A 15,427-nucleotide genomic window follows, 5' to 3' on the forward strand; every position below is an offset into this window, starting at 1 on the left:
CACGTGGGAAGCTGGGCTCTCCCTCCCCCAATTCCTCCATCTCTCTCTTATTCAGCCAGTTCTGAGCCCTACTCACTGCTGGAGCCTACACAAGGGTCTAAGGACTCAGAATGAATGAGCTACAGTCCCTGTTCTCAGGAAACTCAGTCTATTCAGAAAAACAGACACAAAATGACAACATAGCATTATGGGAGCTATCACAAGGGTATATACACAGAGAGGAGGCTATGCTTGAGTTGAAGCCAAAAGAAGTAGACATTTGCAAGGCACTTCCAGGGGGGTATCTCAGGCAGCCAGAATAGCACGTGCAAAAGCAAAGTGACATCACAGAGCACAGTGCCTCTGCATCCTAGCAGTAGCTCATGTGGTGTGATGGGGCATGAAACTTCAAGGGGCAGGAAGACTCCAGACAGAGAGAGAGGGGCCCGGTCGTGAGGGTTTCTGTGTGCACTGTAAGGAATTTGGGTTCTACCCCATAACAGGAAGCCAGGGAGAGCTAGAGGGAAAGAAAGAACAGGTGTGAGGTGCCAGGGTGAGACACGAAGCAGGCAGGCAGTTCCCAGATGTATTCGCTGGGGCACAAGGGAGCTGGCTGCATCTGTCTCCTACTCAGAGGGGCTCTGATACTAGATCGAGACTGGTCAGACCCCAACACATACCGTTCCACTGCAGTAGAAAGCTTCAGCAGTCTGCCAGCCGGTGTTCTCTCACTTGTGCTGCAGACTCATACATAGTTCCATGTCACCAAACCCCATATGCCAAAGCAAAAGGACACCAGGATGCATGTGCCCCTGGACTCCAGGAGTAAAAGCCATGTCGTGGTCATGGCCAGGTCATGCTGGGACACAGGGTGTACACCCCAGGCAGTGCTGGTGTCAAGGCGTGCCCTATGCTTCCCTCCCTAGCTCCTCTCAAGGATTCGGTCATTACTGTCCACTGGATGAGCATCATTTCATTATTTAGGAGTCATTGCAAGAGGCTCAGGGAGCTGACCAAGGCCAAGGCAGGCTCACAGACAGAAAGGCAGGGTAGGAACTTTCCTGCCTACATTACCAGGAAACGGGGAGGAGAAGCCAGGAAGCTCCAGTGTACCAGCCTTGTGCCTCTGGACAGGGAGCTGAGGGTATCCTATCCTGCTTCCCCTCGAGGGAGTCAACACAAAGGGGCCATGTAGCTACTGGGTGTCAGGCAGGAGGGCCAGGGAGGGCTCTTCCTTCCCTTGTTCTGGGAGTGCCCAGATCCAGGTCCTTAAGGGACCACCCTGTGGCATCTGTGGTACCGAATGCTGAGTTAGGAGTCAGGAAGCTGTCATGATGTCACTGGACCTGCAGACCTCTGGACAGGAGGACCAGCAGGCCCTTCTAAGAGGTCCCAAGGCAGGAGAGTCAGGGTCTTCACAGTGTTTCGGGCCAGGAACTCCATAAGCCCCACGATGCCTGGTTTCTCCTTTGACAATAATGACAACAATAATAGTTAACACCTATTGAGCATACACTAGGTACCAGGCATGACTGACCATGAACTTGAACACTGGACATCCCAACTCCATGACATCACTGGTTGGGAGATTCTCATTTCCTCTGCAGCCCTGACTTAGGGTTGGGCACAATTGTAGGATCAAGTGGGTGCTCTCCAGGCTAGTCAGACACTTGGACAATGCCTGCCTGGGGCTGGCTCCCAGCTTGGAGCTTCCACGTAGCTGCTGCTCACGCAGAGGCAAAAGCCAGCCCTGTGGCTAGTTCCATGCTGGCCATAAGAGCTGGGCTTTCTAGTAACCTTAGCAGAAGGAAGATGTGCTGTGGGCAGGAGGGCAGGACGGGCTGAGCCCAGACAGTAGCCAGAGGACTGGTGCAGCAGTCTAGAAGAGTCAGTTCCCAAATAGGGGACTTCCTCAGGGCCCCACTGTATAGACAGTGCCTCTGGAATCCCAGCTTTAGGTACAGAGTCTGAACAGCTGATTCAGCCCAAGAACATTTTGGAAGAATTGTCTCTCTGGGATCAGGGGCCCAGGAAACTACTGTATCCCTGTGTTCAGCCCCCTGTCCTCAAAAGCGGGTTTGTGTGGAGTAGAAGAAACAGAAAATGGCTTGAGACAGAAACTTGGGCCATGACTGTGTCCAACTGTGAGCCCAGGAAAATGCACGAGAGACAGAAAAGGGCATTGAGAGATGTGGGAGGGAAGCATGCTTGTCCAGGAACTGGCAGGAGCTGACGGAGGGCAGGGCCAGGGGACAAGGGGCACAGTGAGACTGTGGTCAGTGGCTCCTGGGTGGGTCATCACGGAGAGAGGTCAAGGTCTAAGAGGGCAGTGGCTGTGAAGGTCAAGGCTGGACAGCGAGGCCTGAGGCATCGCACCCAATGGCAGTGCCAGCCCCTGGCTCCACATGCTCTCAGAGGCTGCTGGGCCTCACGGCAGCACATTTTAGACACTCCAGTGCTCTCTTCTGCTTCTCTCCTATCCCTGTGCATACTCGTATGATAAATCACACCAATTATTAAAATTTACTTAGCATCCATTTAGTGCCAGACACCGTGTTAAACATGTTACATTATTTTCTCTTTTAAGTCTCACAACAGCTCTATTTGGTAGGGTCTATTATTGTGCTGTCACAGAGTTGAATAATCTGAGGCTCAGAGAGGTTCAGAACCTTGCTCAAGGACACACAGCTCAGCAGTGGTAGAGCTTATTCAAACTTTTAGTTTTTAATTATTTATTTATTTTTTGCTGAGGAAGATTTTCCCTGAGCTAACATCTATTGCCAATCTTCCTCTTTTTTTTTTTTTTTTTGGTAAGGAAGATTGGCCCATAGCTAACATCTGTGCTAATCTTCCTCCACTTTGTATGTGGGACGCCACCACAGCATGACTTGATGAGCTGTGCATAGGTCTGTGCCAGGATCCAAACCTGAGAACCCTAGGCTGCTGAAGTGGAGTGAGAAAACTTAACCACTACACTACTGGCTGGCCCCCAATCTTCTCCTTCTCCTTCTTCTTTTTTTTTTTTTGCTGAGGAAGATTTCCCCTGAGCTAACATCCACAGCCAATGTTCCTCTTTTTGTATGTGAGCCGCTGCAACATTATGGCCACTGACAGACGAATGGTGTAGGTCAGCACCCCGGAACTGAACTTGGGCGCTGAAGTGGAGCATGTGACCTTAACCACTAGGTCACCAGGGCTGGCCAGAGCCTGGGCTTTTAAATACGACTTTTGGGGGTTCCTACATGGAAAAGACCTCATCCCTGGCTTTGAGTTAGTAGATGGTGGCCCATGGTCCCTGCAAAATCCCAGAAGGGGAGACCCTCCCATCTGTCCCCAGCCGCTGACCTCTAGGCCCAGGTAGCAATCCTGCTCTGGAAAACCAAGAACTTCGTGGGAGATCAAAGACAGCCAGTACCGCCTGCGTCGGGGAGGCAGCCACCACAAGCAGAGAACATCCCTTGGCTCTGCCTCCACAGGAAAAGCACACACAGGGGCCTCTGTTGGCTCTGGAAATTAGGCAATTTTTCACTTAAAACCATCTGAAAACAAACTTCAGTGCCTTCAAAATTATACATTCACAGAACATTTCTAGACTCTGGAATAGGATTAGACGGTAATGATTTAATTGATGGTTAAGTGTGTAGATAAAATGAATGTGCTGAATCCTTTCTGTAATTATCTCTCTAAGGAGCCCTGGCAGCTGTAATTACCATCTGAGGCCAAAATTACAAACCAGCTGTAGTTTTAAGCAAAATGTGTTGCAGCCCCTGCCGAATGTCTAAGTGAAAGTGGGTCACCTCCAGCACAGGGGCCCACCAGGACACCTCCGAGAAGCATAGCGGTTGCAGAGGTTTGTCTCCCAAACCTCGGGAATACGTTCTCACAGTTGTTCTGCACCCCGGGCCCTCACCGTTGCTGCACACTGCTCTCTGTCCCCTGCTGCTGGCCATCCTTCCTCCTGCCCCTTCCTCACCGGGAAGATTTCTCAGACCAGCCCGCTCACCCTGGGGGCCGAGAGCAGGCTGAACAAAGGGTCACCCCTAAATCTCAGCTCAGGGATGATGGCAGAGCTCTCCTGGGCCTGGAGGTTAACCGCTGGTGTCACTACAACTCAGAGTCTACACCCTGTTGGTGGCCAATATATCAGATTAGGTTATAAATCGACTTCTGGCCACCACTAACCAGAATGGTTGTCTCCGCTGATCAAATTAGTCTAATTATGACTGAATTCCTTGCAGAAGCTGAGCTCCTGCCTGAATAATTATGCAAAATTCATGTATTGATACAACAACAACTACAGAATTACAGAGTACCTCCTATGTGCCAGGTGCTGCATGGGGGACTGGGCACACACTGGTGAATGGAGCAGATGTGGCTCCTGCAGTATTGGACTGTGGCTCCTGAACTGTCCTTGACTTGACCAGAAACCTGCCAAAGGTTCTGGCCCACACAGTCTCACGCATCTGGATCTGCATCTGGAGATGACGTAGTTGGGTGGAAGAGAGTGTCAGGATGGCGTGGGCATGCTACAGGTGAGGAGAGAGCACACAAGCTGTTGATTTTAGCAGAGCTTGTTGGAAACAGTGGCCTTGGTTCTCAGGCCTCTGCTCTGCAGCCTTTTTCATGCATTCAGCATTCAGCACTTCCTGAGATGCCTACCATGTACACAGGCGGTGCTCCTCTGTGGTTCATCCCTTCTTCCCCAAAACCATGTCCTAGCCTTGCTGTGCAGGGCTCTCACTAGCTGTGAACAAGATAGAACATAGCACCAGGTGACACTTACTATAACTGTCATCAAACAATCTGTTTAATGATTGACTTATGTCTGTCTCCTTAGCTGGACTGTAAATTCCATGGGAGATGGGACCTTTATCTCCAGTGCCTGGCTGAATGCTTACCACCTGTTTAGAAATAGTTGGTTTATGAATGAAAACAAACCACAAAATGCTGGAGAGGAAGAAGACAGATGTGACTGACACACTTCACTACTAGAGGAGGACAAAGGTCTCTAATTCCACCCCTGAAGGTGAAAGGGTGCTCAACTCCAAAGATTTTGTCAGATGAAGGCGCTAGGTGGTGGAGTCTGTGGAATGATGAGCAAATCTAGACTTCCACAGGGATACACTGGAATTCATTCATTCCCATTCCCATTCATTCATATTCTCTCTCTCGCCCTCTTGTTTTCTGCAGGAGACTGTGTGCTTCTGGAAGGCAAGCACCATATACGTTCATTGCTGAATCCTCAGCGTTTAGACCTTGCAGAGTACTGAGGGGTCCTAAATAAGTGTTTATTGAATGAGCGCAGGAATGAAACCGAGAGCACTGAAAGGTTACCTGCAGTGACATCGATGGCCAGAGGAGGGCAGCAAAGGGTAGCAGAGCTGATGGCAAAGGCCCCATGAAAGGGCTATTTGCTCTGTGGGGATCACTTGACACTGGGGCAAGGGTCCTATTACCCATGTGAATATTTAGGGACACTGAGAGCACTAGGACTGGAGAAAATTTCTGACAAAAGTCCAGTGAAGCTCAGCATCATGAAGGAGGGAGATCAATTTTAGTGGGGAGCTAGAGAGGTTGGTGGGGTAGAGGTGTATGAGAGAGGAGCTAAGTCCAGGATCCCAAGTACAGTAGCGTCGCAGTGTTGGCAGCACAAGCCCTGTGCTGAGTGCCTCTGGGAGCATCTTTAGCTTTGACTCTGTTCCTTAAAGTGACAAGTGTCCTGAAAGTCAGGCCTGACAGAATCTCCCATCCTGGTTTGGGCTCAGGAACAGTGGGGGAGAGGGCTGAGACCAGACCAGGGCTGGTTTGGTGGAGGGATATTCTCAAGGTCATCCACAGGTGTGGGAGCTGGCAGAGTGCTAGGTCATTAGAAGAGCTCTTCATCGCAGTCAATTTTCCCTGGAGTGCAGAGTGCTGATGGCACTCCCAGAGATGTGAGGAGAGGCAGGTGGGGAACAGGCCATCAGCTGCCTGCCAGGATCATCTGTCACCTGGAGAGGTTCTCAGTGGGGATGCTGCTCTGGTGAGCTTTGGGATCCAGACTTGATCTGCTGCCCTGTGGTGACTATGTTGGCTTGAGACTTTTGGAATTGGCCAGAAAATGGTTTGTTTCCAGGAAGGCAGATGATGGAGCCCAGGGTTGTTGTGGGCAGACATCAGGGGAGTGGGAGAGTCACAGCTGGAGGTTAGATGGATTTTGCTAGGGGACAATGAGATGGTGTTTTAATCAGTCTGAAGAAGGGCTTCTGCCTGAGCTTGGAAAACAATGTCCTCCAAATCAGGGGAAGGCCTTTGGGCCTTGGTGGATGTGACATGGCCAGCTAACCGAGATGGTAGGACACACGTCCCTTTAGGATGCTACGAGTGTCAGTAGTTTTGGGAGGTCCTTAGCCCAGGAGAATATGAAGAGGCACTTACCCTCAGGTATTTTTGACCAAAGCTTTGATGGAAGCAATTTGCTGCATGATGGCTTGTAGTGTCCCACTTGTAAAAAACACATGGCCCTGTGTCAAGTGCCTGGTATGTTCCTTGAAGAAGCCCACCTTCCCAGCATAGACAGAGGACCAGACTTCTAGGTTCAGGACTAGAAGAGGCCCCTCTAGGGACATGGAGAAATAGGCAAAGTTCTATATTTCTAGGAAATGGAAGTGGTACAGAGAGGCAGAAAGATGAGGATGGGGCAAGGTGGTGCTGAGAGAGACTAGGTAGTAAGAAAAAGGCAAGACTGCATCTGCCTTACTGGTTTCTTTTTGCCTTTTTTTTTTTTTTTTGGTGAGGAAGATTGGCCCTGAGCTAACATATCTGTTGCCAATCTTCCTCTATTTTTGTATGTGGGATGCCACCACAGCATGGCTTGATGAGCTATGTGTAGGTCTGTGCCCAGGATCCAAACCTGTGACCCCCAGGCCGCGAAAGCGGAGCATGCAAACTTAACCAGCATGCCACTGGGCCAGCCTCAGTTACTGCTTTCTTTTCAGCTTTTCTACATGTCCACCTAACATATTAGTAATCATGTGTTTCTATGATACCTCTCTGAGTATCATTTCTGATTGCATAGTCAGAATAGCGTTCTAAAGAAAGCTATTTTCAAATATTTCAAGTGTCTCCATCTAAGCTCTTAGCAATAGACAACGTCTATCATAGGGGTGGAAAAGTTATCCCTTCTTCCCTTCTATGTTCTTTGGCTAGCCTAATAATTAAATTGACATAAAACAGATTAACAGGAGAAAAACGAATTTAATTTCCTACCTACGGGAACCCAAAATATATGAGGCTCAAAGAAGTGACGAAAGCAGAAAACATTTATACCTTTTAGATAAAGAAATATTAAATGTGTGAAGAATTGACACAACAAAGAAACTTAGGCTTGGATATTAATTAGCAAAGAAGCTAAGCAGAGTTTGTTTACACAGCTTCTTAGCCCTGAATTCCCTACCTCTGGCAACAAGGATGTCTCTCTACCTCCTGGTGCAAGGAGAGGAACTTTCACATGGGAGACTTATTTCCTGCTTTCAGGGGAACAGAGAGGAGGGTCAGAGTGTCCTTCTTGCACTGGCTGTTTCTCAAGTAGCTTTAATTCAAATAATCAATATGCCACTTTGGCATATTTTGGGGTGGCCTGCCCTAAGACCCCTCACCACCTTGATTTTTTTCTTCTGAGTTTTTGAAAATCTTTATTCTAAGGGTAATGGTAGAATCTGACCATATCCAAACATTATCCCTTCACTACCAGAATCTCTCTGATGATACAGTAGTTTTCCTAAGGGTCCCTCATTACTTCTACTTTGCCAAAGAGTTCTTGTTTTTCTATACATTTTCTTTCTTCTTCTCCTCCTTATTTTAATATATTCTTTTTCTTACCTATACTCACTGTCTATATTTATCAGAAGATGCCTTGTGATGTACACTGTTAATTGCCTGCCCAGTACCCATTGCCCCTAATTTCCTCCTTCCTAAGTGAACCTTGAACTTGTCCAGGTTCTCACCTCTCCCCATGCACCTAAGTGTCTCAGGGGTAGGGGATCCATCTCCAAGGTTGGACCTGTTTGGCCCACATAATCTCGATCCTTTTGCCAGTGATTGATTCAAAAATCAGCATACTCTGGGGGCCATCCCGGTGGCGCAGCAATTAAGTTCGCATGTTCTGCTTTGGTGGCCTGGGGTTTGCCCGTTCGGATGCTGGGTGTGGACATGGCACCACTTGGCAAGCCATGCTGTGGTAGGTGTCCCATATATAAAGTTAAGGAAGATGGGCACAGATGTTAGCTCAGGGCCAGTCTTCCTCAGCAAAAAGAGGAGGATTGGCAGCAGATGTTAGTTCAGGGCTAATCTCCCCCCGCCAAAAAAAAAAAATCAGCATACACTGGCCATGGCATGTAAGGGGAAATTCTGTTGGGGGCTTGAGGGATATTTTCCTTGCTCCTAATAGAGAGCTTCAGGAAGTGCATTTTCCTCTGGTTATTTTCATGTCTGGACGCAATGCCTGGAACTGCATCCATCTTGCCACCAACCTGAAGATGAATCAAAATGGAAGGCAGGCCCAGCAGCCTGGAAAGATTGACCCCATCATTAACCACTGAATCTACAATCCCTGATCCCCATCCTAGCTCTAACTCCATAGCCACATTATACATTTTCTCCTTATTTAATCCAGTTTGTGTCAGAATTTCTGTTCTTTACATCAAAAGTATTCTGATATATCTTGCCAGCGAAACAACTCAAGAACTTGTCAAAAAAAAAAAAAAAAAAAGGAACTTGTCAGATCCTCTGTTTTCAATGAAAGAGGACTTCCAGGAAATGTCTCCTCCAGGAGCTTCTCCCTCACAATGAGACTTTGTCTCTGTGTTAGTGCTAGGATTTGTTTCAGGAGAGCATCACCCCTCTACCCGTGATACTCCCATAGTGGGGTCATTTCTGTAAGCCCCATACATCTGCTTCTCAATGAGTTTTTAGCCTCAGGTGCACAGCTTTCCAGGCAGGTACAGCACATTAATCTGCCTGTTTCCACATGGTCTGTTGACCTGCTTGGGTGAATGTAGACATTGCTCTGGGTTATTTTATTTGTTTTCTGTGCGGGATGCATTAGGACACTTAAGGCCACTTATAGCTGGGCATTTGGGCTTACCTCCTGTGGCACTGCCTGTCCTGAAACTCTTTTTCTTTTTTTTTTCCCTGTTTTTTATTGCAGTAACATTGGATTATAACATTATATAGCTTTCAGATGTACATCGTAAAATATTTCGAATTCTGCATAGATTACATCATATTCACCACCCAAAAACTAATTATAGTCCATCTCCTCCCTCCTTCCCCTATGGTAACCACCAATCCAGTCTCCGTTGCTATGTGTTTGTAGTTGTTTTTATCTTCTACTTATGAGTGAGATCATACGGTATTCGACTTTCTCCCTCTGACTTATTTCACTCAGCATAATACCCTCAAGGTCCATCCATGTTGTCACAAATGGCTGGATTTCATCATTTCTTATGGCTGAGAAGTATTCCATTATGTATATATACCACATCTTCTTTATCCATGTGTCCCTTGATGGGCACCTAGGTAAAACTCTTTTTCACATCCCACTTATTACCATTCACAGCAACTGATCTCATGTGTTATCTGTTTTGCATTGTTTCCCTTTTCCTCCTGGTGTTCATTTTTAAATCCTCTTGATGAGATCAATTAATCAATCACTAGTCCCCCATGTCTTTGTAGGATCTTCTGCTTTCTTGCCTAAGAATGATTTCTTTTGGTATGTTAAGTCATGGTTCATAACCTCAGCTAAACATCAACCTGATCTTCTGAGGCAACTGTTGATCATTTTTGAGGTGCTTCTTGGTTGCCAGAGTTCCAAAGGGCAAGAGGAAGAAGTAATGAAAATACCACCTGTGTTCTCAAGTCCTTCATTTTCTCACCCAAAAATCATCTGAAGATGCATCCATGTTTGCTCCTAGAGAGTTGTCTGTGTCCACGAAAATCAGTGAGTTTGACCAGTTTTGGCTGACTTACTACATCTTATTCACCATCAGGAAAGCACGTTGCTATCAGATCTTTTGGGTCCATACACAGCCGCTCTATGCCTCTCAACAGGGAGTCACCAACCAGGGTCTTTTTAAGCTTCTCCCTGAGCAGCTTTCCTTACACTCAAGTGCTTGGAGTTTCTCCTTCATCTGTGCTTCGATTCTAGAAACTCTGGCTTCCTCTCAGTGGGATGAATCTCATTTCTATTTGTATTGTTCTGCTCATTCTAGCCTCTTTTCTATTCAGGGAGATTCCTACCATTTTAAGGTTTCATCTTAAGCACAGCTAGACTGTGGCAAACTATGTGAAAACCAATTCAGTGGCCCAAATCCAACATCCATCAAATGTACTTCTGGGCAGTCCCAAGTTCATACGTGTTCTGGTGAGTCTTTGTGTTGCAAGAAACAGAGGCTCACTCAAGGTAGCTCAATAAAAGGCTAGCTAGGTGTGGCAGTGGTGATTTATTTTAAAAACACTCATGGGGCAATAATGAAATGGATTCTCAGAGAAGTTCAAGTGCAGACAGCATGGCAGGAGGGGGTCCTATAATGAACCGAGCAGGAGTTTTGTTCTGGGTCCAAGGTAACTCCTGAAACCTCAGCATCACAACTTCTGGATCTTGGCTCTGGTCTGCTATTAATCAGACTCAGTTCTTCTCTGTTCTCTCCTCTTTTTACTGATTGGCTTCTTAATCCCCTATTGAGCATATTTTCCCGCTCACTGCAATTTCAGTGTACTGTACCTATAGTCTAGTTTTTCATGGTCTACCAAGACCTCTAAAGCATCTCTGTATCTCACGGTTCTGCTGATGCCTCATTTTCTTGATATCTACCAAGACCAGAGGTAGTATCCAATTGACCCAACCCACCTTGGGTATCAGGCATGTCATATGTCACTGGGCAGCTGAGAGACTGGCTGCTGGGAGCATGTGCCCCTCTCGATCCAATCATCTGTGGTCAGGGATACATTTTACAAACCATGGCGGTTCTCTGACACTTCCACAGATATTACGGGTGGAGCTGTGTGTGTATGGAGGGAAGGCTGAGATGGGGCAGGCACTGGGAGTAACTTGTTCAGTGCAATTCCCTTGAGGGGTTCTGCCGCTCATCTGTGTCCCACCCCTACTTCATTTTCCTGACCTCTCATTTGCTAAAGTCTCATCTCCAGCCTTGACGTCTCTCTGCTCAGCCTCTCCAGTCTCAGTTCACGGCCTCATCTCTCACCTCCTAGCCTGTGACTTGGTGAGCTTGATTGTAACTCCTGTGACCTGGCCTGGGGGTCCACACTCAAAAAAATGCTTCTACGGCAGCCTTGGCAGGTACAAACCAGCATTCTGAGCACTGGCCACCCCCAGCATCAGTGCAGGCTACTTGAGATCGGACATGCTCCCGTTTCTTTTTTTTTTTTTTTTTTAAAGATTTTTTTTTTTTTTTTCCTTTTTCTCCCCCAACCCCCCCCCCCCCGTACATAGTTGTATATTCTTCATTGTGGGTCCTTCCAGTCGTGGCACGTGGGACGCCGCCCCAGCGTGGCTCGATGAGCAGTGTCATGTCCGCGCCCAGGACTCAAACCAACGAAACACTGGGCCGCCTGCAGCGGAGCGCACAGACTTAACCACTCGGCCACGGGGCCAGCCCCATGCTCCCCTTTCTTACCAGCCTACCAGTGGCTCCAACCGTGACTCCCCTTCGCCTCCTTTTCCTTGTTTCTTGGAACAGGGAAACCTCCCCAGAAGGTTTAGATTCACATTCGAAGCGAAGGTCTCACACCATCATGAAACTGGGTCCAGTGACTTTTCCTTCTCTTCTACGTTGTGTGCAGGCTGCCATGCCTCTACTAGCTTGTATAATTCCAGTTTGTAAAGTTTTTTCCATTCTCTCCTCAAACTTTGTCCTCTCTGTTAAAGCTGGGTTTTTAGGAACATTGTTCAGGCTGCTTTGTCCCTTTGGATGTCCTGGAGTTTGTCTGGCTGAAGCCAAAAGGACAGTGAGTGTTTGCATTCTGAGTAGTGAGGGGTGCTCTCTCGCCTCAGTGTTGGGCCCTTTAGGACTTAAGAATAAATGCTCAAAGACTGTCCATAGCTGGACTTTCTGGAAGCCAATGGAGGTAGGGGCTGTGAATTAGAGCTGGGAGGAGAGGACTTAGCAGCAAGAAGCTTCTGCTTCAAGGGTCAATGCTGAAATCAGAGAGGAGGTCAGAGAAGAGGTGTGGCACGTCCATTCAAGTGTCAGAGGCGGGGTACGGGAGGTGCATGGGATGACAGGGAGTGGGGCTCTGATCTGAGGGGTGCAGTAACAGGAAGAGGCTAGGTTGTCCAGACAGTAGGATCATAGTTGATGGAAGAATAAGAGCAGGGTCTGAACGCTGGCAAAGCCTCAGCAGGACCCAGGAGGGGAAAGAGGCCCTTTCGAGGCTGAGCCAGGTTGGAAGAGGGCAGAGATGCTTCCAGGACAATGGAATGTGGAGTAAGTATGCAGAGAAAACCTGAGGACCTAGAGATGTGGGAAGAGAGGAGGCAGGTGATGGGCTGGGCCTCGGTTATGGTAAGTGGGGGAGGCAGTAGAGGGCATGGCATAAATGCTGGGTGCTCTGCCCTTGCATTGAGAGCAGCGCAAGGCTTCTCTTAATCCTGCCTGTGGAGTAACATCTGCTTCCATAGGCTACAGTGTCAGCCATGATAGTCATGCCTGAAATAGGATGGAGGAAGATCCTGTGTGCTCTGTGAGAAGAGCTGGGCACAGGCCAGGGCCACGTGTCTCCAGGTTAAAGCCCACACATCAGTTACACTGCCCCCTTCCCCCGCATCTTCAACATGTCTTTCCCTATCAGCCTTTTCCTCAGCCTATAAAAATGCTCAAATGTCTTGCTTCTGAAAAAGCAAATCCCACTCTCAAAACCCTTCATCTTTTTCTATCGACTGGCCTATCTCTTGCCTTCCTCCTTCAGCCAACAATCTTGAAGGAGTTGTCTATATTCATTAACTCTAATTCCTCAGTCCTTGTCTGTCTCCGATCTGAATGTCACCAGGTACCATGGCTCTGCTGAGACTGCTCTCCCTGCGGGGAGGAGGACAGACATAAAAACTCAGTGTCACAGCCCAACCAACCCTTGCACTCAGAAACACTAGTGTGCTCTCTTTCTTAAGATAGTCGAGAAATTTGAAGAGAAGTAGAGGAATGGGACATAGTATTGAGGAATGATTTTTAAATTTTATTAAGTTTAATTTGAAGTTGATTTGAACAGATTTGGCTCAGCCTTCCTCTGTGACCTGATGCTGACCGTCTCCTTGTGCCTCTCTAGTCCTTGCTCCCTCCCCCACTCCCTGTTTGAAGGATACCCCATCTGTCTGAGTTCCCTTGACGACTGCTCTTCCAGAATATTCTTTTCAGTCCTCACTCTTGGCCTCTGCAGGGAGATGGCTGCAATGTGAAGAACTCACCTGTCTGAATAGAGGTCCTTCTCTTCACAGGGTGGGTCACAGCTGAGTCTGGACTCTGTAATACTGATACATAGGCCACTTGGGAAAACCTGCAACCTCCCCTAATTTGGCGAGAGCTTTGTTGGTGAAGCTCAGAGCTTTCTGACATGCTCTTCCTCAAGGGATCTGGGTCTTAAAATTCAGGCTAATTAGCCTTTTGTCAGCAGATTGTGGGCACAGTCATTTTCATTTAAAAAACAGGGAATCAACCTGCCTTCTTCACATGGCCTTGGGCCCAGAATAGAATCTGACTGGCTGTCAGCTAAGAAAAGGGAGGAGATAGATACACTGTGTGTGCGTGTGTGTGTGTGTGCAGGTGTACGTGTACATTTGCGTATGCATGTGTGTGCATCTTTCTATCAGGGGTAGATGATTAAAATCTAAGGAACTTAGTTGTGAATGCAATATACCTTCCAAAAGAGCATCTTTTAGAAGGTAATAAGTGAATGGTACATTTTATCAAATTCTGCTGCTCTTGGCACATACTGAAACTCCTTAATCTCCTCTCCCTTTGCCAGTTCCCCCTCCCTCATCCTTGCACCAAACACCCTGTCCCTTCTCTACCATTCTGTGGTTCAGTGGATGGCAGGACCATCCATCTGGAGACCACGGAGGCCTGGTTATCATCCTGAACTCCTCCCTCTCCCTGACCTCTCATAAACCTTCACAAGGGCACTCTTTCTCACCCATCCCCTCCACTTCTGCCCTCTTCAAGCCTGAACAGGAGCACAGCTCATCTTGACCACTACAGCTGTCTCTGCCTCCAGCTTCATCCCCTCTCACCCATGCTCCTCCAGATGGTCAGCGTGATCCTTTCAAAACACACATTTGAGCATGCTGCAGCTCTTCTTAAAATTTTTCCCTTAAAATTATTCTGTCCCAGCAGAAAGTTGCAATTCCTTATCATGTTGAACAACCTTTCCTTCCCTTTCTGGCCCCATTCCTATCCTCCATGCACCCTGTGTGTCAGTCATGCTGAACTCCCTGGTGTCCAGGCACCAGGCTTCCTCTTTCACATGTTTGTGCCTTTGAATGTGTTAGTATTTCTCCTCGAAATTCCTTTTTCTCTCTGCTCAGCAGGACGATTCCTACTCACATTCAAGAGCCTGCCCCAGCGAGCAGGTCAGTGTGTCTCTCTGGTCACCAGCCTTCCCCAGTAGGTGTTGGGAACTCTCTCATCTGTGTTCCCATACAAATTTTAAAAACATCAATTAGACAATTTACTGTCAGACTCCCCCACCAGACTCCGTGAAGGTGGGCACTGGGTCCTCAGCACTTAGGACAGTACCCAGCACCTGGTGGGGCGAAGGAGGCCACGTGGAGCCAGTTCCCTCAGGGAACTCTTTCATAGCAGTGACACACACATCCATCAAGAGTCCCTCTTCCTTCCTCTGTGGCTTTACACAACACTTTTGTTCAATTATAAACACACAGTTGATATCTCCATGCTGTTTATCATTGTAAGGCTAAGCACAGCTCCAAACCAGAAGGTCAAATATTTGTGATAAAAATGGTCTATTTGTACTCATGCAAATGAGGCAACACCAACATGGGCAGGCTGCATCCTACGCAGAGAAGCCAAAGCCAAGGGATGGTGTTGTTTCCTGACAAATATATATGATGAAAAGCCTAGAATTCTGGTCTTTTGGAGAAAGAGTACTTTGGCTGGCCTTAAAAATGCATGCATTTGGCTATGATTTCACATTTCCCTCTTAATAGTCCCATACTGCATCAAAATTATATTGGCTTTTCTAAAAGTGCATAGCTTTTATGTCAGTGTTCTTCATAGCATGGACCCATGACCCATTAATGGGTTTGTGAAATCAATTTAATGGTTAAGAGCAGTATTCCTTCTCTTAATAAAATAAAAATTTTTCAAAAAATGCATCACAGGTATGTGTAGTCTTTCATGAAACTTTTGTTTCAGTTTTAAATCTTCATGTGTGTCAT

At 47.4% G+C, this 15,427-nt stretch overlaps 1 protein-coding gene across 1 annotated transcript in view; it reads right to left on the minus strand.

Moving 5' to 3' along the window:
* The window catches only part of SYT9 (synaptotagmin 9), a 180,368-nt gene that overhangs the window by 17,288 nt on the left and 147,653 nt on the right, over nt 1-15,427 (minus strand). The window lies entirely within an intron of this gene.

The sequence above is a fragment of the Equus quagga genome, chromosome 14, assembly GCF_021613505.1.
Source record: "Equus quagga isolate Etosha38 chromosome 14, UCLA_HA_Equagga_1.0, whole genome shotgun sequence".
NCBI lineage: Eukaryota > Metazoa > Chordata > Mammalia > Perissodactyla > Equidae > Equus > Equus quagga.